General features: G+C 41.8%; 1 protein-coding gene across 1 annotated transcript in view; it reads left to right on the forward strand.

Annotated features, from left to right (window-relative positions):
• LOC140695006 (uncharacterized) overlaps positions 1-23,026 on the forward strand; it is a 153,474-nt gene extending 130,448 nt beyond the window's left edge. Inside the window, exons 25-28 of the mRNA XM_072957981.1 lie at positions 20,261-20,446; positions 20,998-21,140; positions 22,334-22,394; positions 22,923-23,026. The gene's annotated coding sequence lies outside the window, so the exon portion shown is untranslated. The remainder of the gene's footprint in view (positions 1-20,260; positions 20,447-20,997; positions 21,141-22,333; positions 22,395-22,922) is intronic.
• The last annotated feature ends 833 nt before the right edge of the window (positions 23,027-23,859 follow it).

Genomic DNA, 23,859 nt, shown 5'->3' on the forward strand with positions numbered 1-23,859 from the left:
TTTTCTTTATTCCTTTTTCAATTGTACTGCCCTGTGAGCATGTTGTTGCATCTGAAAATGTGGGCTGTGCACACCCTGCATTGGAAATAGCCAGATTGCCCTCCATACTGTCTCCATCGCTTTAAAAATCAAAATCTTAATATCTGTCTTGATCCATGTATTATCCTAGTCATTTTGTATTTTCTAATGTTTTGGAATATTTGCTTTGTTAGCACATTACCCACTGGTGTTAGATACCTGTTAAAATCCTTGCTTTGAGGGACCTGTTTGGTCCTCCTTTTATTTGGTGACAAATGCGCCCTTATTAAATTTGTTTCATTGTTTTGAAGAAGTGAGATGTGAATTGATTTAGTCGGCTGCTCAGGGATTCTTTTCATGGAGTATTTAAACTTGTAAGGTCAAACTCTGCAGCATTTTGCTCGATTCCTGCTTTTACACAAACGTGCTCGGCACGCGGTTCCTGGCTGTCGCTGTGTGACGTGCGTGACGGCGCTTCCTGGCCGGCGGTCACTGGTGAGGAAGTGGCCGCCACGGAGGTGACAGCTGCAGGGGACGCTGTTGGAGGAAGCGGTCACCGTTTGGTTCTTTAAATTTTTTTTTTGCATTCAACTTCCCCGTGCCATTTACTTTACTTTGCCTTCATAAAGGGGCAGAATTGGGTCTAAAATCCATGACACTATTTGTTCCCTTTACGAGGCTGGTTTTTCTGGGTATCAGGACAACATGACCTTCTCCTAAGTAGCTGGCTCACCTGGATCTGTTGGACACAGGGACAGCTAAAAGGGCCGTAGCTTCCTCTCTGCTCCAGCCAGTGGGCATTCAGAGCTGGGTCTGTGGTTTGCCTCAGCAGCCGTGCAGACCTCCCTGCCCCGGCCTTTACTTTTAACCCATGTTGGTAGTAAAGAGTTGAATCCGTTTCTGTTGCAGCTGACATCCACCACTGACAGCCGTGTCGTTAGTTTGTGGTAGTCAGTCTCCAACACCCCAGACAACCGTGAAGGAAGATGATTTGGCCGACCTAGGACCCTGGATTCTCACCCTCACCATGGTTCATCTCACCCGGTGGAAGGGTTTGGCCACCACCATCATGCTGACCATGAGGCCTTGTTTCTCCTTTCATGCTCTGGTCCAAATGTGGACACTTCATTTTTCACTGAATTTGTCTCTCTTGAGACAGGCCAGAATATCTGAATGAGTCCATCACATTCTGGGTGGGGAACAGAACAGAATTAAGTGTCGCAAGTAGATGGAGTCTAGGCTGTCCGGGTTGGCAAATGCAGGCTGGGATCTGTGATGGCTGGGCTGTACACTGGACACAGTTCTTTCCCGTGGCTCCCATGAGCCCAGGAGTTGGAGTGATAACAGCCTTGCGTGGGTTCCCCCATCCTCATTTGCTCACTGGCAAGTGTGTCTGCTAATTAGGAGCTCCCCCAGACCTCGGGCCCTTCAAAGCTCAGACCACGGGAAAATCTTGAGTCCCTTCTCCTGGGCCTCCTGTGTGAGAATCCAGTGCCTTCTGAGGTGACCAGCGGCAGGAGATGCCTCCCCCTCCAGGGAGCACCCTACGACGGACTGTTAGTGCACCATGCTGTGAGCTTGTGTGTTTCCGGCCATGGTCCCTGCAAAACCACACTTGAGATCAGCTTATTGGCGAAAATAACAGGACTGATTCCAGGGCAGGGCCTGGGGGAGGGAACAGTGGAAATTGAATGTGAGCTGAGACAACTAGGTGGGTGCTGAGGCTGTTACTAAAATGGGGAGTCTGGGAGGTACCTGCCAGGAATCGAATTCCAGAGTAAATGGTGGACATGAGGCATTTTTAAGATGCCATTTTTCATCCAAGTTAGGACTTCAAAGAGGCACTCGGCTCTATGAGACTGGGGCTCAGGTGAAGGAGCTGGACTAGAGATACAAGTTGGGAGTCATCATTCTTAGCTGGCGTTCACAGCCTTGCATGTGAATTAGATCATCTTGAGAGCTGCAGACTGAGGCTGAGGGAGGGGAGGGCTGTGCCTCGGTTGGAGGAAAGCCCAGACCATGCAGCTTTGGTGTGTCAGCCAGCGGCGTTTGTCATTTTCAGAGCAATCCCATTTATCCTTAAGGGGCCTGGGGTTCAGCAGGGCCAGCCAGAAAGAAATCCAAAGGGAGAGTCTTGGCCACGTGTGCGTCTTAGGAAGGTGCAGAGGCTGCAGGATACGGAAGGTTAGAATCCTCAGAAGCTGGAGTTGGAGTGGGGAGAAGGTATTCACAGTCACCTGTGAGGGAGGGAGGGAGGCCTAGGGAGTCCCCACCCTACCGGACTCGCTTTCCCATGAACAGGAGGCAGTCAGACAGAGGATCTGAGGTAAGAAGGATGGGCACTGGGAGGGAAGCCAACCTGGAGAATGGTGCTTGGAAAGTTCTGGAATAGTCTCCCTGAAAAATAGAGTTAAAAATACCCAGACTCTTAAGAATATTGTTAGTGACTTGGGAGGAGGCAGTTGTTTTTCTGGCCTCCTAAGTGTAAGTCATGTATTCAGGGATACACCGAAGATACGGGCAGTCTGTTCCGGGGACTTGATCCTTACCAGGGGGATCAGTGCAAGTTTAAAGGGGCAGAAGGGCAGCGGAGGGAAACTAGCCAGGCCCCGTGTCAGGTAGCAGTCGGCCGCCCTACTTGCGTGTTTCATTCACATCCATGACTCCCAGGTGGGCGCTGACAGCCCCCTTTTGGGGATTGGGAAGCCTTCTCAGAGGGGTTAAGGAATTGGTTTGTTTAGCGGTTGATAAATGCTGTAGCAGGATTCAAGCAGAGCCTTGTCAGACTTCAAGGGCATGTTCTCTCTACTGTTTCCAGTACTTCCCTGTTATACCTGGAATGGTGAAGTGGGTCAGATTTGGAGCCTTTCAGAAAAAGTATGATTTAAGTGCCTCAGGACTGTTTCACAAAGCTCAGCGTTCTTTGATGGTTCTGAAGCATGCAGTGCTTTTCGCCCCACAGAGGTAACGTCTAACTCCATTGTCGATGATGTGGTTGCAAATGATATACAGGTGTAAAACCACACTTCGCAGCTTCTGAAGGGAAACTCTCCAATTCTCCCTTGGTCGGCTTTCTTCCACGGGGTGTAACTGTGCTGCAGCATAGGCCTGAGCTTCCGTATGGAGTGAGGATTTAATATCCGATGTTAGCATAAAATGGTCAGATGAAGAAAACTGACATTGACAATTTATTTTTGGGTTTCATTAGTCAAGATATACTATCAGTTAATGGCCCATATTGCAAATGAAATTCAGTATAGGACATTGCATTTCTTCCTTTCTATTTAGAGTTCTCTTACCGAATAAGGTTGCCTGCTTTGGAACATCAGTTTCACCACCACGGCACCTATCAGTGTGTTGGTGTGATTGCATTTACAGAGTGAATCTAATCTGGTCTTCCTCAGCCCCAAACACTCCAGTGCAGAATCACGGGCTGTAGCCATCTGTTAGTCACGCAAATACTTCTAAAATTATATGATGCCAGAAAAGAAAGAAGAGAGAGAGAGAGAGATTGCCTTTATCAAAGTTCCTTTCAGTTCTAACTGCAAACTGTTGTTGAGCAGCTCTGGTTTCCTTTGGATATGAATGTATACATTTCTTTGCATGTAAACTAGGTTTTGGACTAGAACACCAAGTTCTTGCTGTCCCCAAGCCACAAAAATAGTAGCCAAATTGCACACGTGTGAAATAGTTTATACTTTTTTCTGAGAAAGTATCCTTGAATTTGGGACTTGGACTGTGATTTCTGCTTTTTGCTTCCCTCAACCGTCTTGTAATCTCTCACTCCTTCCCACGTGGTTCCCAAGTGTTCGTGGTCTCAAAGGAGCGGGCAAACACCCAGTTGGTCACCATATACTGCTGCTATAGATAGAGACCAGGCAAGACCTAAAGGACATTATCGGAGAGGAATTCCTGGAAGAAATGGGCTCTACATTCAGTTGTGAGGACAGAGTAAGAGTCAGCCAGGAGAAGGAGTCAAGAATGTGTCTCAGATCGCAGGTGCAGCCCGGGCAGAGGCCTGGAGGCTTTTGGCGTGGGCACCCGTGGAGAGTGCCCTGTGCGGTCCAGGGTGGAGGGAGCCCCTGCTGGGGAGGACACTGGAGAGAGTCCGGGATGTAGGGCTTTGGAAGAAGTTGAGCTTTACTAGAACTGACACAGTAGGCAGTGAAGGGTGTCAACAGAAGTGACCCTCAGGAAAGGTACTTCTGGTTTTGCTTCTGATATTCTACAGACCGAAGGATCGGGACGGGCGAGAGCAGTTATGTCTGTCCCTTTGAGACCCAACCGGTCATTCATTTATACATTACACGTGCACTTCTGTGAGTCTAGGGGAGAGAGCGTGTAGCCACATTAGTAAGCAAAATGTATTTGCTTCTTGAGAGCTTAGCATTGTCAGAAGTTGACTTAGCCTAGAATGTTCTAGGAAGAGAGGAACAAATTGTGGAGGTTGGAGGGAGGGAAGGCTTCCTTGGGAAACAGTCAAAATGAGACTGGAGCAAGTGGGAAGTAGGAGCAGGTCAGGGGCCCCTGTGGTCACTGGGGACCTGTGTACTTAGGTGAGGATGGGCGAGCAGGGTCTGGGGTGGGGCTAGAACTCTAACAGGGAGCCTCTAAAGGGTTTGAAGTGGGGGTTGATGTAATCAAATTTGTGATTTGGGAAGGCTGCCGTGGCTCTCTGTGTTTGTATAGCGGGGAAGAGGGGGTGGGTGCCACCAACTGGGGGATCATTAGAAGACCATTCACAGGCTGGGATATGGGCATCGGGGCTACTTCGGGATGGCAGGGGTAGTGTGGATGCCGGCTTTCCTTATTGGGGGACTTGTTAGCGGGCCGACCTAGAGGCATTTTGTGGCTGGAAGAAAACTGATGGAGGCCGCCAGGTGGATTTTCCTCTTCTCTCCTTCCCTGCCTAGTGTGATGATCTTAGCTCAGCCAACATTTGGAACAAAAGAGCTAATTTCCAGGGTTGCCCAGGACTTTGTAGAGCTCCTTCGAGTGAGATCTGATAGGATTTAGGTTTGTGTTCAGATCTGGATGTTCACTTAGCTAGAAACGTCCTGTCATTTCGATTTCCATAGGGGTTTTTTACTTCATAAAGATTGCTTTCTTGGTGAGAGGAAATTTAATACAGCTGTTGTCTTTTTCAAAAAAATCATATCATTTAAGAACTTTAATATTCAAAAGAATAGAAATATATAAAATATTTAAGGAAGTCTTTGGTGTAGTTTCTTTGCTTTCTGAGCTAATGTGGAGTTAGAGCCTTTGCATTACTTAATAGCACATCCTTGTCAGTATTTAAAGAGCTGATAGTGGGCGCCCCAGGCCCCACCTCTCAAAGAATCGTTAAAGTTTTCTCTGAAATAGTGAGGTCATAAAGGTCTTGTTTTCAGAAATCAAACGGTTTATAATACGCAGCATAGCCACATTTATAAAATAATAATTAGTTCAAAATTAAGAAAGTGGAGGATAATTGATTTTTTTAAAGCCTATACATAAACTTTCTTGTGCTAATGTTGCAACTGGAAATTTTGAAAAGAAAAATCCTACTGCAATATCATCTACATGGAATACATATATGAGTTTTACGCTTGAAAAGTAACTGCGCAGTGGTTTTCAAAGTCAGGAGCATTCCAGCTCAGATACTGGCAGTGATGGTTGCTGGTTTTCAATGAAAGAGCCTAAATTTGCCTTCTTAGCTTTTTTATTTTTGTATTGAGAGGGTTGATTAGTGCTTTGCGAGCATGATTTAGGGGCAAATTGAGGGCAGATGTCGTGTAAAAACAGTGAGATATTTCCATGCATTTTATTTTCTGGACATCACCAAGGCACATGTGGGGTTTGTGCCTGCAGGCTGGAATGCTGCAGGACTCCCTAATCCATCACCATTATGTCCTGGAGCTGCTCAGGTCATTGAATGCTTTTCTGTTGCTTGGAGGAAAGGTGGTCTGATGGAGATGATCAGATGTGCAGTTAAAGTGCTATTACTTGAAATAAGAGTAACCTAGAAACATTGCTCTAACAATACAGGATGAGGGAGGAGAATTGTCTGAGCTACTTGCAGTGGGGAGTCTTCTCATGTTTCTCCCACACCGTGACTCCTGCCAATATCCGCCACAGTCCTGCACGGTAGTCCTGCCGAAGCAAGCAAGCACTTTGCTCAGAAACGCACTGAATTTCCTTGTGCCTCTGTTTGTTGGCTTTTTTTTGAAAGCACATTTTGCCCTTTGCTTAAATGCCATCCATGCTAGTCAACTCTTACACTCATTTTTCTGGAACTCGTCCATAAATAGCTGCTGAATGGATGAACAGAATGTAGTATCTCCATGTAGCGGAACATTATTCACACGTAAGAGTGAATAAAAAAGAAAAAAAAAAAAGAGGAAAATGAAAAAGGCCACCTGTTTTTGGAAGTCCACCCTGACTGTTCAACCCACACTTTTCCCTTTGAAACCCAATCACTTATGCTCCATTCTACTCTTTTTGATAGTGCTTACCACCTTCTAATAATCTTTAACGTTTTCAAAAAAAAAAAAAAAGAAAGAGATGCTGATACCACTTCAAAATATACAAGCCTTGATAACAGCTTGTTAATTGAAAGGAAGCAGACACAAACGGTCAAATATTGTTGATTTCAGTGATCTGAAATGCCCAGAAAAGGCACATGCAGAGACAGAGAGCAGGTGATGGCTGGAAGGGGCTGGTTGGAGGGGGATTAGGGAGTGACTGCTAGTGATAGGCGGATTCTTTAGGGGTGATGAAGTGTTCTGGAAATAGAAGGTGATGGGTGCTACACAACCGTGATTGTGCAGAAGACTGCTGAGCGCTGTGTCTGGGAGTGCCTGTTGTTGGGGCATCTTTATTTTGTTCTCATCCTGCAATGTGAAGAGCCATCTTCTGCTGTGGCTGTTCTACTCCTGTGAGTGGTGAGGGTCAGAGACTTTGCAGAGTCATGTTTCTTTTTTCCCCCTGGGTGAGTGTAGGCAAAAAAAGATTTAAGCCTAAGAAAGTGCTCCATCTGCAGAAATGTCTTTTTGTTTTGCATGGTGTAAAAACCTTGAGAGCTTTTAATCGTTGAGGCCAGTCTGTGGGAGGAAATAGCCCGTGAAGCCTGTTTGAGCCCGGGAAGCACCGTGCATCTCTCCCAGACACGGGTGGGGATTTCACCCCCGTTCAGGCAGTGAAGGGCCCAGACCCGTGAGCAGACTTGACAATCGTGAATATTTACGTGTATCCGCTGCTTCATCTTGGATATTAATTTCAAGCTGAGTCAGTTTGTGGCGGCAGCCTCATCCTACATCAGGAATTTATAGTATCTGCTCTTTGAGGTGAAGACCTGACAGACTTGATTATTTAACAGTCTGCCTTGAATTGATATCTCAGATTCCTTTGTCAAAAGCAAAACAGCAGAAATACAGACGTCCTTTAATGCCAATGTGACCTGGAACGGGATTAGCCTCTGTGCCTCAGTCGCCTTATCTTTGAGTGGGTAAGATGATAACAGTGCTTCCCTCAGAGGAGCTGGTGAGGGGAGAGTCAGAAGCACAAATGGAGGACTTACACGAGGTGCTCATAAATGACCTAGTTTAGTGCTGTCAGTCTGGTGAGGCCTCAGGGGCAGAGATGTCAGAACAGAGCAGTCCTAGCCGGAGCTCGATCCGTGATGGCAGCTGTTATGATCAGTATCACCACTGTTGATTATCAGGTAGTTTTAAGACTTGGTAATATGAATTCATGAATAATGTTAAAGAACTAGATATCTCAGATCCAGTTTACATAGTCCTCAAAATTTCCTCTGAGAAATAGATGGTATCTTCCCCATCTTAAATCTGAGATGAGTCTCTAAAAAAGTCTGTATTCCTCCATCTTTTTGCTTTAATTCCCCATTTCTTAAAAAACAAAGTTTTTAAATGGAGTTACTGGGGACTGAACTGAGTGCCTCATGCATGCTAAGCACATACTCTCCCACATGAGGTATAACCTCCTCCCTGATTTTTTTTTAATTTACTTTCTTAATTTACGGAGTTTAGAGGCCTCTAATTCTTTTTCTGGAGACTTGTCCATGAACCTGTAAATCTATAATTAATGGACAAAATTTGGTTTATTAAATAAATCAATAGATTATTGTGCAATCCATCCAAAAAGAAATGCTCATTGACTTAAAATGTTTCTCCTTTAAGGTGATTTCTCCTTTGTGGTCTAGCTTAATTTATTAACAGGCATCCTCATCATCATAATGACCAAACTCGCTGTGAGTGGACACCTACCTAAGGCTAAAATGCTTTCCTCATGTTTTAGTTCATAGCAGGTGTTTGATTGTAGGTATCAGTGTCTCCTTTTTTGCAGCTGAGGGATTGAGAGATGGAGCAGCTTGTCCCAAATTACACGCAGCAGGCTGTGGCTAGCTCGGTGCTGGAACCCAGGCTGCACAGGATGCTTTCTTAATTGCTCCTCTAATCAGCCTCCCGTTAAGTGGTTACCCAAACACCTGTGACTCCATAAATGGCCGAGTTTAGTGATCTCAGCTTGATGATGCCTTCAAAGGAGAGACACCATTGAGAAGGTGAGACAGAGTGGCAGAAATTACAATTGTTTATTTTCACAAATTTATAATTCTCAGGTAATTACTTAAAAAGTTAATTTTATATTTTAGTGCTCTGTAAGCAGTAAAAACATAACATTAAAAATAATTATAGTGCAAAAGAGAAGTGGGCTCTGAAAGTCCAACCACTGCTATTGATGTTACTTGTTTTTCTCTAGTGGCCCTTATTGACAGAAATACTTACAAAGACTGAATTGGTTTTATGTAGTCTTAATATGGAAGAAAAGATTGTCAGTGAATATTGTAAGTAAAGTCTTTACTCTTTTCTTTCCTGTTGATGAATATGTAAGTTGTTTTCATGGCTTAAGTACATTTCCTCATTTGTGAAATTTTAGTAATATTGTTTAATTTGTCTGACTGTGAGAGTTAGACGCCTTGTATACAAAGAACACAAGAGGTGCTTAATAAAAGTGCTGTCACAATGACAGATATTTTAGATTGATCAACTCTGAATACTAAAGAGTGTCGCTTATTTCTGATGCATATTTAATAAGTATATGTATGATATATTTGAATATGGTTTAAAGTAACAAGGATTCATTTTTTTTTGGTGTAGTATGAAGTTTTAATGAAATCTGTATCATCCTAGTGAGACAGGGACTAGTTAAATTGCCTTAATCAGATGACCTTGAAGATTATTTACACAGAATATGTATTGTTACAAATCAGAATTTATGTTGCCGTGTAACCATCCACTCAGATATTTAAATTCGTGGGATTCTGACCAGATCAAATAAGTTTAGTAGAATCCACATTGATCATTTTCAGGGAATAAGCTCCTCTCTTTTGTGATTAAAGAAAATTTTGATTTTTTTCTACACTCTTAACAGGTTTAAAATATCAAAACATTGATTTGACACATTACTTTTTTAATAGAGAGAATAAAGCTCATGCTGTTTTATTATGTAAATAAATATTTTTGTATGTCGACAAACTTGTATGATATCCTGGATCTTTGAGAAGTATTTTGCAAGATATTAGATAACCTACTGTTGGAAAAATACAAACGTGACTTTTATGAACATAGGCGTAGTACAGATCTGTTGGTTTTTGCTACAGTGCAAGACATGAGGCCTAGGATGCCTTTGCTGCCGATTGCCAGGAGGACACATTCCATGTCTCAGTTTCCCCTCCTGTAAAATGAAGTGGCTGAACTGGATTCTTTCCTCTTCTAAGATGAGTTTCCATGAGCCTATGTCTTCTGTTTATATTCAGGAGTATTAGCAGTATCAAATTAAATACTGAATATCCCTCCCTTCCCCCGAATCAAAGTGCAGTATATGCTACATAAGCTTTTAGTTATCTGATTCTCCTTTCTGATCCTACAGGCAATTTTTGTGTTGCATCTTTCCCGGCAACCTGGAAGGTCATTTTAGCCATAGGTGGCACTGTAAAAGAAGGCTTAAATAACTTTATTTTATTTTGATTTCTTTACTTAATGCTTCAGAAGAGCCCAATGTCTTTTATGTGTGTCTACCTGGAAAAGTTATTCTGCTTATATTTTAGATTTATTCTGTCATCTCACTGTGAACATTTCAGACTTGCTGTGCAAGCAATGGGAAAATCGGGCTTTTCTTCTAGTGTTAGAAACCAGTGAGCCGGGATTTTATAAAACAGCTAGAAGCGGCATCTGGACGACCTTAAAGGTGAAAAGTGTATTGAGTTCCCTGAGTTTTGACCCCGCCGCTGTGTGTTAATTGGTGGTAGGAGATTTGGTACATATACGAAGGGGTGTAGTTTTTTGACTTGGGTTTGGTTGCACGTGCTGCCACTGAGCCACGTGAGCCTGAGACAGTTCGTTTTGAGTTTTTCCCTCGTCTGTGAGATGGGGACATTCATATATGAATTGTAGAATTGTGAGAATTAGAAATTATGTGCAGTGTTTACCACAGTGAGTATGTCAAGAGGGCTCTTAAACTTTAGCTGCTGTTTTGTGTGAAGCCATCATTTGGGAGTCTTTGGCAATTACTAAGAAACAGGAAAATAAGAAGAGCTGTTTTTATGATGAAAGATATTTGAGGAGGTTCCATAGTTCCTATACCCATAATTTAGCATCAGCAGAGTCAGGACAGTTACACAGTCGCCCTGAACCAATGTTAAGCCACAGAATTATTTGTTGCTTCATATATTTGGGGGCTTAAGGAGATCCAATACTTATACACATGTTGTCTCCAGCAGCCAACTGAGAGATGACACAAAAGAGTAGACAGGCGATAAATGTCTTCTTTGTTACTGATGAAGCCACGTTCTTCATGAACTTCAAGGCTGTGGGAAAATGCGTGTCATGATACTGTGTCCCAGAAATACAGACTCACCCTGTCCCATGTAGCTCTGGGCCACAGCGAGCCTTCCCTTGAGAGGACCTGCCCCTTCATGCACAGGGCTTTCCTGCCATGGAGCTGAGCATCCCAGGTGCTTCCCAATGGTGACCAACACTGGAGTGAAAGGAAGGGTTTCACATGCCCCGCTTGTCTCCCCGGACTCACACCTCACTCTGTTAGTTTGATGAGTGCTAGCTGTGGGCCAGGGGCCAGGGGTGTGAAGGGAGAAGCACTCTCCATGGCCCAAAAGAGTGGTTAGGAGGCATCCCCTCCCTCACTTTAAACAGGTGGTGGGGTGGAACATAAGGGTACTCCCCAATTGTTTATAAAAGGAGAAATAAGGATGTTCTTTGGGACTTAGGCTAGCCAGAAAACACATAAGATGATTAGAGGGGAGACTTGTAAATCACTTTGATATTAAGTTGACATTTGTTGAACACCCAAAATGTGCTACGTTCTTTTCTGAGCATTTTACAGAAATGAATCCTTCAATCTTCTCAACAAGCGAGTAAGGAAGGTTTGATTGTTATCCCAGTTTTACAGTGTGGAAATTGAGGCACACAGAGGGTAATTAAGTTGGCAAAATCACAGAACTAGTAATTGGCAGAGCTGGTATTTAAACCCTGGCTGTCTGGTTTTGAGGCTCCCAGAGATGGGCTTTTTGTGTTTAGCGTTATCAGCATCCCTGAATCTTTGTACCTCTGTGCATCAGTTACCCTATAAAGGACAGGGAAAGGAGAGTTACATGGGTGCTCATAGTCATGTCTTGCCGCTGTCCACGGAGAGTGCACCGTGATTGGCGTTAATTGTCTTCTGGGCAGTAGATCTGTTCGTATAATAGAAATTTAGTTCATTGAGTTAATCTAGAAACCCTTCCTGCTCCGTTTCTGTCCATGCTTGCCATGTGACTGCCTGCCCGTTATTGGGCAGTGGAGGAGAAAATGTACTCATGGTTGAACTCTGATATTTCAGTCTGGTTCATAGATTCACGTCTTCTGTTACATTAATAAGCTAAGTTTCTGGTTTTCTTGCATCAGTGTCTCATGACTTTGGTTAATGTGAAACCAGTCCATGGGAGCCCAGGGGTGATGACGGTATAATTTCTGAGCACGCTGTGGCACTTCTACCCATGCAGACGTGGCTGAAGGATGTCCACCTTCCTCACTGATTTCCCCCAACAGCAGGGTCCTCTCCCACCCCTGGATGTGAGGTTGGGAGCTCTCTGAGTAGGCCAGTCAGAGGCCCAGTTAACCAATCAGAAAATGATGAAGTACCTGGAAGTGGGTTTAATAGAAGAAAAGGGCTTCCAGGTAGTCAGATGGGCTGTTCGAGTCCATTTGGTGAAAAGCTGTCCACTGTCTGTGGTTTAGCTGCTTCTTTGCTATTGAAAAGTCTGGAGTAGATGAAGGGATTTTAAAAAGCAGAAAGGAATGATTTCAGGTGGTACGTCCACACTGGTGAGAAGTGATGGATGACCACCAGTGTGAGGCATAGACAGAGTCTTACAAACTTCATAAAACAGCATTAAAAGCTCTGCCATCTGAGTGCACTTCATATGGGGTCCAGATCATCACTGGTGACGCAGTGAGGGCAAGTAACTGATGATGGCAGAAAGAACATGGACGCATCAAAAAGGTCTCGTTCACGTTCCCTGTTTAAGGGATGCGGCACAGTGTAATATATTTGAGCTGGTTTTTCACTGAAAAATTTTTAGTGTTTTCTGGGACTCCCCAGTACCCCAAGGGTCCATGCAGCTGGGTGTCCCCTCAGTGCAGCACTGTCAGCGCTTGCCCTGGGCTGACGCGGTGTCACACGGAGTAGGAGGGTCAGCGTCCCCGGCTCCTCTGAGCTCCGTCTCCTCATCCGCAGAGCCGGGTTTCTCATCCGTGTCTACTTAGTAGGGTTGTTGAGAATCACACGTGAAGCTTCAGGGGTGACTTGTGGTTGTCTCCGTGATTGGCATATAGTGAATATTTGATAGAAACACTTGATTTTTTAGTATAATTGTAGTACCTAGTTTGCAGTGGTTTTTAGTCTGCGTTTTTTTATAACTTTATTCTTATTTTTTTGTTTTGCAACTTTGTTTATTTATTTTTATTTTTATTTTTTAACATTTTTTATTGATTTATAATCATTTTACAGTGTTGTGTCAAATTCCAGTGTTCAGCACAATTTTTCAGTCATTCATGGAAATATACACACTCATTGTCACATTTTTTTCTCTGTGATTTATCATAACATTTTGTGTATATTTCCCTGTGTTTATTCTTTTTTTTACATTTTTTATTGATTCATAATCATTTTACAGTGCTGTGTCAAATTCCAGTGTTCAGCACAATTTTTCAGTCATTCATGGACATATACACACTCATTGTCACATTTTTTTCTCTGTGATTTATCATAACATTTTGTGTATATTTCCCAGTGCTATACAGTGTAATCTTGTTTATTTATTCTACAATTTTGAAATCCCAGTCTATCCCTTCCCACCCTCTACCCCCCCCCCCGGTAACCACAAGTCTGTATTCTCGGTCCATGAGTCTATTTCTGTCCTGTATTTATGCTTTGTTTTTGTTTGTTTTTGTTTTTCAGATTCCGCATATGAGCGATCTCATATGGTATTTTTATTTCTCTTTCTGGCTTACTTCACTTAGAATGACATTCTCTAGGAACATCCATGTTGCTGCAAATGGCATTATGTTGTCGGTTTTTATGGCTGAGAAGTATTCCATTGTATAAATATACCACATCTTCTTTATCCAGTCACCTGTTGATGGACATTTAGGTAGTTTCCATGTTTTGGCTATTGTAAATAGTGCTGCTATGAACATTGGGGTGCAGGTGTCATCCTGAAGTAGTTTTCCTTCTGGGTACAAGCCCAGGAGTGGGATTCCTGGGTCATATGGTAAGTCTATTCCTAGTCTTTTGAGGAATCTCCACACTGTCTTCCATAGTGGCTGCACTATTCTTATTTTTAAATATGCACTTAGTTTATTTATTTTTTTGGAGGTACTGGGGACTGAAGCCAGGACATTGTGCATGCTATGCAGGTGCTCTACAACTGAGTAAAACACACCCTCCTTTTCTGCACTTGAATATAAATATTGCTATACACAAAATAGCTCTTAAACACCATCATGGGACCTAGTCACTGTATAGACAATTGAACACGTATGCTATTTCAATAGGAATAAATGTTGATGAGACATACATTTCTGAATCTGTTAATGTGCTTAAAAACGATCATAGGTAGTGATAAACACGAATCTTTGATCCAGTACTTCTTAGGGTCTGTTTTGCCATCAAGGGAAATTACATTCTACAGAGAAGGCTAATTGGGTCTCTTTGATATTTGGATGGTTTAGCAGATGATGAAGACTTTCAAAAGCTGAAAGTTTTGTATTTTAAATTAACTACAAAGTTATCTTCTACAAGTTGTAAGTACTAAGCTTGTGAAGTGCTCAGTAATCCAGGGGGTATGTGTCTGTGTCTGTGTGAACGTTTGTGTGTGTGATATCAGGAAGATAGAAAGAAGTTCCATATAGACTTCTGATAACTTTCTCCTCCATTTCAAGGTGTAGGCATATATTTACATAAATAAATTGATATTCTTTTGTCATTTGGCATGTTGGGAATAAGACTTTCTCATACTTGTTTCAGAAGGGTTAGGGAGGTTGAGCTTAGGAAATGGGAGGATATAGAGACAGGGAGGTTCTTTAAACTGTGCAGAATGAGAAATAGTAACTTTTCTCTTTTCTTCTAGAGCAAACTGGCACTGAATTGTAACATAATATTACTCAGAATTGCTTTTTTGATCAGATACAAGTACCTCAGATTTTTTAAGGCAACATGAAAGATGAAATATGTTTTAGCATTTATCTTTAAAAGAAGTTTTATTTTTCAAGTAAAAGGTTATAGCCTGTTCTTTCTTCCAGCGGCACAAGAAATTCTCATTGATCTATCTAAATGACCTCTGTGCTTAGATTCTTTGTGTTTTTTTTTTCTTTAAGTGCTTGTTTCATTGTGGTTTGAATGAATGTTTAAAATTTCTGGATTTTGATCTTTAGAACATGCTGATTTATCAAAACTGTTAAAAACCTGATTGTTCTCTGCTCCTGGTTTGGTGGGACAACCTACTGATTTCTGTTGTCTGTTCAAGAGGGAAATTCTTCCTCTAGCCTGCAGATCATTAAGTGAATGGTTTGCAGTGTGCCTTTAAAATTATTTGTATGCATTGAGCATGTTTGTCCAGTGAAATTTAAATTGACTCATTGTAATGACTTTGCTTTGATTCTGTGGTTTTGCTCCTCTCCACAAGAATTTGAATTCTCTGTTGCATTTTGTATACGTGTTCTTAACAGGGGAAGAAATTTTACATTTTTTACAGAGGTGGGTTTTCCTATCCCCTCTGAATGCCTTCTAAAATTGATACATTAAAAATCTGTTATTGCAGTGCATAATTATTTCATAAACTATTTTTTGGCATAATCAGAAACAATGACCAAGAATGATAATAAAAAATACGAAAATCTTCCTTCCTTTGAAGAATAGAAATCAGGTAGTCAGGCTCCCTCATGCTTTGTGCCTGACACAATTACTCTCATGTCATTGTGTATCATGATTCGGAGATGGAGTTGCTTCAGGTTTATAGATTTTTGTTTTAAAATTTGTGTTGAATACTTTCTCCAGACTGATGTTTCCTGTTGTGTTTGTAGAAAGAGTAGAAGGGAAAAAATACTTTGTTTTGTTTTCAGGAGGCCTGAGTTGATGGGAAAAGAGTTGAGGGTGGGCTGAGGAAAAGAGTGACACTCCCTCTCCTCCTGGCTGAAATTGATGAACAAAGAAATCAATTAAGTATATCGATATTTGACCAATAGAATTTAGCGAGCCCAAACTGGCTAGAAATGCACAACGGAAATTACTGAATTCAGCTGCAGAATGAGGTGCTTTACCAAGTAGAAGCAGCAGAGAGCAATCAGAAAAATCAGTAATATGATGAGATATAAAAGGAATATTATATCTTTTATTTCTGAAACTTTTCTACGGAAAGTTGTGTAGAGCTAAAATTAAGTTTCAAGCATCAGGAGTTAAGAGAGTGGGTGGTTCCGTAGGATCGTTATTCTCGGATGTGCGTAGACCCTGCTAGAGTGGCTGAAGATGGCAGGAAGAGACCCACATCCAGGATTAGTCATCCTAGGGTGTCCTCCATAATGGTTCCATGTGGGAGCCCATGATTGGGTTAACAAATTATAACACAGCACAGTCGCCTCTGAACTTTAAGAAGAAAAAATATGCTTTGGTACTGCTTTGCAAGCAAGTTCCTGTGCATCTTCACTCCAGTCTCCTTTCCTTAAAATCAGAGACAATGCTTTGCTTGTGTAGTTGAGGTTTTAGGTAGCACTCTGCTGGTTGCAAAGCAAGGACCGAGACCCTCAGCTATAAACGCTGGGCTTGTGTGTTGTTAGTCTATTATCCCCAAAACAAAGACCTGGCTGGTCTGGTGGTGTGCTTTGTAATGAACATATCTAAAAGTGTATCTTGTTCCCCTCACCCCATGACTTCCCTAAACATACACTAATCCTTTGTACTCATTGTATATTCTACAATCTCTGCCTCATCCTGTCTTTCCCGAATTTCCTCCTTACTATCTCACAACTGTTAATGAATTTTTCCTTTGATTATACACAATAAATATGGGAACATTTGAGAGGCTCATGGAGATGGCTCCCTACTCCCTCTCGATTTCTTGACTTTTTCCACAGAGTCTTGAATAATCATTCCGTGTCGGTAAGACTTCTGCCAGCCAGAACCCACAGTTCCAGGTGAGAAGGATGCAGGCTTTATCTCTCCTACCGGAGGCAGAGACAGAAGAGAATTGAGATATGCTCCCCCGTGATCCCTTCCTGCCCCAGGTCTACTGCAGTTCACCTGCAGCCTTCTGGCCTCTGCTCACACTGCCTCTGTCCCAGGACTAAACTTATCCTTTTCTTCCCTTGTCAACATTTCCGGTACCTTTCAGAACTTGGTCTCTTCCCTGCAATTCAACCCTGGCAGATGTGATGGTGGTCAGCGTGCTGGTGGGCAGTCCTTTGGGGACCCCCAGGAGCCATGCTGATTCTCCTGAGTCTATCAATCTGGGTTACAGAACAGTCGAGCACCGAAGGAAGCCCATTCACGTGATGTCAACACAGCATTTCATCACTTTCACTTTATTTTTAAATTTTCGGTGGAGAAAATATTTGTAGCAAACTCTTCCAGATATTCGCCGCCTGCTTTCCTCACCACCATTTCCTTGTTGGCTCTGGTGCTAGTTTTATGAATCAGGATTCTTCTCTGCTCATTTCTGGCAGCAGGGCTTGCCGAATCCTTGATCTGCATTTGAAGCAGAATGCTTCTTCGTGATGTCAAGGTGATTCTCCTATTTCTGAATATTTCGTGTACACTCAGCAACTGTTTCAAGTGAAATGCTCTTGTCCAATTTCGGTTAACTCACATTTGCTGATCTCCTGCTTTCATGCTGAGGGCAGTTTCTTTTTCCTCTAATAAAAGTTAGCAATTTGCATTTACTCTGGAAGGTACTGCCCCGAGATGCTTTTGTTCCTAACAGTTTTAATACAATTCACCCATTAAAATGTACATCGGTTTTTACTCTATGCCCAGAATTGTGCATCCCATTCAATCTTAGAACATTTTCATCCCCCCAACAGGATGCCCCGTATGCATAAGCAGACATTCCCATCTTCCCCATCCTCCCCCATCCCCAAGGAGCCACTTTTCTCTCTGTGGATTTGCCTGTGCTGGACATTTAATGTAAATCGAGTCACTTCATGTAAGTGGAACCATCTATTGTGACCGACTACTTTCACACTGAGTAACGTTTTCAATGTTTGTCCATGTTGTGGCCTGAGTCACTATTCTATTCTTTGCTATTGCTGAATAACTTTCCACTGTATGGCTGGGCCCGTCTGTTTACCCATTCACCAGGTGATAGGCATTTGGGTTGTTTCTGCTTTTTGGCTGTGATGAGTAATGTCGCCGTGGACACTCATGTGGGATTTTTTATGTGGATATCTGTTTTCACTTCTCTTTCGTGTGTGCCCAGAGAGCAGAATTGCTGGGTAAGTCAGAAACGAAATGTTCAACTCTCTGAGGCCCTGCCAGGCTGTTTTCCAAAGTGGCCACGCTGTGTTACGTCCTAACCAGCAAGGGCTGTGCGCTCCACTTCCTCTGTGTCCTCATTAGTGCTTGTTACCATTTTTTTTATTATAACCTATTGTTGTGAGTGTGAAGTGGCTTCTCCTAGTGGTTTTGACTTGATTTTCCTTACAGCTAATGCTATTGAACATCATTTCATTGTGCTTATTGGACATTTCTATGTTTTTCTTGAAAAATACCTTTTCAGAACATTTATTAATTTTTTAATTGAGTTGCCTTTTTATTGTTGAGTTTTAGGGGGTTTTTTTCTTCATTTGGAGATACAAATTCCTTATGAGATAAATGATTTGAAAAAATTTTCTCTAGTGTGTTGTTTTTTTCACTTTCTGAATGGTGCCCTTTGAAGCAAAGTTTTAAATTTTGATGAACTCCAATTTATCTCTGTTTTCTTTGTTCCATGTGTTTTGGGGTATTATTTTAAATCTGAAGTATTTGATTTAAGCTTTTATATAAAATATCTAAATTTGTAGAAACAGTCTAGGAGATGGGTGCGGTTGTTTTCCCCCGTCTTTGGATAGGAGACTGAGGTGCAGAAAATTTCACTGAAATATCAGTGTCACAGCTACCCAGTGCTGTGGGAGTTCAGACCCCTCATGTTTTTCCCCAGAATATGTGATCTTCACCACCATGCTCCACTACTGCCTGGAATCATTAATGAAAACATCTTTCCTTTTTTGATTTCTTGTTAGTTTGTTTTCTCATTAGGGACCTCATCTCCTTATTTTCCTTTCGGATGTCAGTGTAGATTTATTATAGGGCTCATGTAGGCAGAAGCATTGCTATCAGTTAACTTCTATATTACTCACTCTCCAGTGATGATTGTTGCTAGTTGACCTAATCAAGTCATGCTTAAGTCTTTCCTGCTCATGACACTAAAAACAGTCATGACTTACAGAACGCTCAAAGAAGAAAGTACTTGATTGATTTTATTTTGCTACCCAATCAAACCAATCAAGTAAAAACCCTAGTGTTGACACAGACTATAAGCCCTCCAGAATAGGGTCACTGTCTTCCTTGTGTTTCATTTATTTGGTCACAGTGTCTGGATAGTGCTTTGCTGTCCAGCAGTTTTGTGAGGATACTGTGCTCGTGAATATTTGTAAGCACAGAATTTTGACAACAGACTGTGTTGTTCATTTCACAAGGGAAAAGATAATATAGAAATACTGCTCAGATCTATTTTAAAATTAAGCTTGGAAATTTGAGAAGAATTCAAGAAGCCATACAAAGCTCTTTTTCACTAATTTTAGATCTATCTTAGACACTTTATGGTTACATAGCAGAGTAACTTATCAAGTAGATTTGACAAGAGGAGTGTTATATTGATTATTTGATTTAGTTGAAATATTCTACCAGGGATAAAGTCATAAGTGCCCATAAATGAACAAATACGTTTGTATTTCTATGCAACATGGGAGCAGACTACATATGTTTCTATATAATATATATGACTGTGTGTTTTAATCTGCCTGTCAGTGTTTTTTATAGTTTTTCAGCAATGTTATAACTTCAGAATTCTTCTAAGTTATTCACTCCCGATATTACTGCAGTTTGTACTCTGTATTCTATGTTATGGATGGGATTCCACTGTCCCCTCAGTGAGGAATTTCCTCTCCTATTCCGTTAGTAGCAGAGTTAAAGGAACTGTGATTTCTAGGCCTTTGCTTTCCATGTGTTTGCAGTTGGCTGTAAATCACGAATTTCCCTTTCTTGAGTTTTCATTTTTCAATAAGAATTTTTAAAATAATTGTTAATATGTTTCACCAGTCTCCCTAGAAACTTGATGTGTTTGTGCTTTTCAGTTTTCAATTTATGAAAATTGTAAATGCACACTTGTTTTTAAGTAGTCCTTTTTCACTAGATATTTGTTTACTTCTTTAGAGTTAAAATAATTTTTTCCCAATGAATGAATCGGTGTTCATGTTTTAAAAGATAACTTACTTTTTATTTTTCTTATTCTAACAGGTATATTTGTTGTACAGAATTTAGAAAATAAGGATAAACAAAATAATAACTTAAAAATGGCCTCTAATCTCACTTGGAGATACAGATGTAAGGTTTGAAATTGAGAATTACAAGTCCTCTCACGTTGTACTTCTCTTTCAAGTACGTTTTGGTTACTGAGACCCTCGAATTCCCATATGAATTGTAGCAGCAGCTAGTCAGTTACTGCAGAAGAGCCCGCTGGGATTGTGATCGAGACCACGTTGTATGTATGCATCGCTCTGGAGAGCACTGCCATCCCAAGAATGCTGTCATCTGATCCAGGAATCTGCGTGGTGTGTCTTTCCAGGTATTTAGGTATTCTTTAATTTATTTCAGCAATGTGTATGGTTTACATAGTATTATTTTATTTATTTTTTGCCTTTATACTGAGGACAAGTGTGCAAGGTACCAGGATTAGAATTGTATTATAGCCCCGCAACTTGCTGCCACCATGGACGCTGCGGTCTCTCTTTGCCCTTTGTAAAATCTCGCACAAAATAGGACCTAAGTAACTCTCTCTTGAAAGAATGATTATATGATTGCTGGATGATGCTTGAGAGTCCTTGTGATGATGTCTTTTTCCCAGACTTTCCTCTCTTCTTAACTATGCCCTTTCCCTTCCTTTCTTCCAGCCTGGGTTTCAGCGTGCCTGTGGCATTGATTTTTCTTGTCTGTGGACTCATCCTTTCACTAGTTCATGATAATGTTACATGTGGGCTGTGGAAACTTGCTAGATGTCAAGAAAGAGCAAATCCATTGCATGCTAGATTTTTTAGAGTGTGTTATTGTATTATCGATTGAAATGAAATCAGGCTGACCCATTGAGCCATCCCCTGAGCTCTTTTCGCCTTCCTACAGGTGATACTGCTCTCGTTGCTGCATGTGCCCTTCCCCCAGACTCGGTTTTGGAGTTGAGTAAGTCACCATCACTGGAGCCCTCTCATTAAAAATGAAGAAAACCTTTGCTCCTTCTCCCTGGTTGGGGACTTGGATGAGATGAGGTAACAGATAAAGAATGGAGCCCCACCTCATTCTGACCACCGCTCTTTCCGTTCATTTCTCCAGGGGAAGGGTACAATTCAAAAATATAAAGATTGTGAGCTAATGAGATAGACAAGACAACCGATCATTTATTAAATATCCTTTCATGCCAGAAACAAATGTATTATACACACAAAAAGCACATAAATTACGGTAGTACTGTGGTTACAAACGTGGGTCTGAGTTCGATTCCTGCTCTGGAGTGACAAGTCCTGTGAGATGGAGAAATGGTAGATCGGCTTAGCCTCTCTTGGACTTGTTTTCTGTCCTGCAGAGATGGGGTTCGCTAGGCATCCCTACCCCGTAGAGGTGCTGTGGGGTGTAAATGACGTGAGTGGGCAGCCCGAGCACACCTGCTCGTTCCTCGTAAGTGCAGGATAGCACAGCTTTTGCGGTGATGCATTTATGACCACACCGTGTAGACTCTCAGTGCTCCGAAGGGATGCCTTGTGGATTGGAGATGGGATTCTCACTTCTGTAAATACCCAAGAATTGGGTTATTGGGCCTTGCTGATTTTAATCTATTCTTTAGAAAGTACATAATGTAGATATATTTTTCAAACATGCATGCTTTTTATCTTTTATTATTTATACTTCTCCCCTCTCATCTCTTGGTGTGACATTTCATGGAATCCAGGAAACAGTCCTAAGCCACCTGCCTCTTCACACTTCTTTGTGGTGGTTTTCTTCCCTGACTAGAAGAGGGTTTTGCATAGGAAATTTTGTTTGCTCCCCTTCTCTTGGAGTCTCCCTGTTTGTCTGCCCATCTCTCACCTGTCCATCTGTCCATTTCTCTACCCACTCATTCTTCTGACTTGTTCCAAGAAGCATTTCAGGCAGCTTACAGAAGAACAGATACCAAATAAACAGGTGAGAAAATGGGGCCAATTTCAGACAGTGAGGCTTGCAGTTGAGCCTGTGTGAGATTTGCAGGCGTGAGACACACGCCTCTGCCTTGTGCCTTATAAGATAGACAGCATCAATATGCCTGAGGCTCCCAGCAGACACAGGGAAACAGGGTTTGTGGGAGATGCTTACTGTCTGTGAAATAAATAAGTGGCTTAGGAGAAGCCCAGACTTTCCAACTACTAAGGCTTAGGAGAATATATTGAGTGTCTTCCAAAATCAGATTATTGCATCTTTTCTTTTTCAGAGTTTTATGTATAGTTGGTTTACATTCTATACCTGGAAATTTCTCCAAAACTGCTGCCCACGTGAGTCCCATGACTCGGGAATGGGGTGGTTCTGCTCATTGACGGGTGTTGGCCAGAAACGGAAAATGACAGCCTCAAAGGAGCCTGGGATTAAGCAGTTATGTTTTGTCAGTGCTGTAGATTTCAGAAAATACTTTTACCATTTCTCTCCGCCTGAGGAAGCAGCGTGCTCTCTTCCCAGCATCAGGAGCTCAGGGCCACGTGATGGTGGGGCTGACTGCACTGCCGTCAAAACAGCTGTGCTAGTCACTGCAGGTGTGGTGCTTTCACGTAGTGCATTTCATGTTCTTTAATAGGTTTCAACAGGTAGTTAATTAACTGAGTTAATTAACATTTAATAAATATAATGCTTTGTTGAAAAGACAGTTATAGGCAGAATATAAGTTGTGAACAATATAAAAACTGTTTCAATACTGAAATTTCAGTAGGGAAGATTCAGTTTATCTTATTTCCGCCTCTCTTTAAAAGAGAAAAGAAACAAGACAGAAAAAGCAGAGGATGATTTCTGTTCTTCCTCTCGGCTTGCAGGTGCCTTCACCTCCAGTGGCATCCATCCAGACACCAGCACTGACACTGGCCGTGCTCAGAACTGCCTCAGCCCTGAAGACACAACAGACAAATGGAAGGGGGACGCGCCCTGTTACAGCGGGTGCTTTCAATTTTTGAGTCCTTATGTAACTGCGCGGTGTTATTCAGGATCACCCATTCTGCACTGTGTGACGGTGCTTCGGTGTCTCCTAGTTATTTATTTCTGTAAGTACTCATGTATTTTTTCCAATGTGTGTTACTAGACATCTAAAAATGCATTTTTCAGATGAAAAATAATGTTTATTTAATATAAAATTCTGAAAAAAGGGTCAAAAGGGTCTATCCTGTTCCCAGTATTCAGAGATAATAATTAACACTTTAAAATCTATTTTCTGTTCTTTTCATCAGTGTGTATTACCTCTGTCATAAAAACCAGCGAGCACTGTGTGCCTGTTTGCTGTGTGGAGACCTCCATTTTCCATTCAGCTTATGACAATTTTTTTTACAGTATTCTATCTCCGCTGGCATGATTTTTAATGACCATTATAGCATTCTGTCTTGTGGAGTCCTCGTCCATTTTACTTTGGACTTAAGTAAACTTTTATATTCCAAGTAAACTTAACTGGAATACTGAAAAGAGAACTGTGGTGGCACCGAAAGTCCCCTACTTCCCTTCCCCTTTTTTCCTGAGAGTAAAAACTGCTGACAATGTGGAGTATATATTTCATGACCTTTATGCCTATGTCATATATATATACACATACATAAACGTATATGAGAAATCTATGTATATGTGTGTGTATATATGCTTTATTGAAAAATAAGGCCATACTATATGTTTTCTGCAGCTCGGTTTATTCACTCAGGTATATATCACAGACGTCCTCTCCTTCCAGACTCACCCGGTCCTTTCAGATAGAGTAGAGTGGTCTCCTGA

This window comes from Vicugna pacos, unplaced genomic scaffold (genome assembly GCF_048564905.1).
Source record: "Vicugna pacos unplaced genomic scaffold, VicPac4 scaffold_119, whole genome shotgun sequence".
Taxonomy (NCBI): domain Eukaryota; kingdom Metazoa; phylum Chordata; class Mammalia; order Artiodactyla; family Camelidae; genus Vicugna; species Vicugna pacos.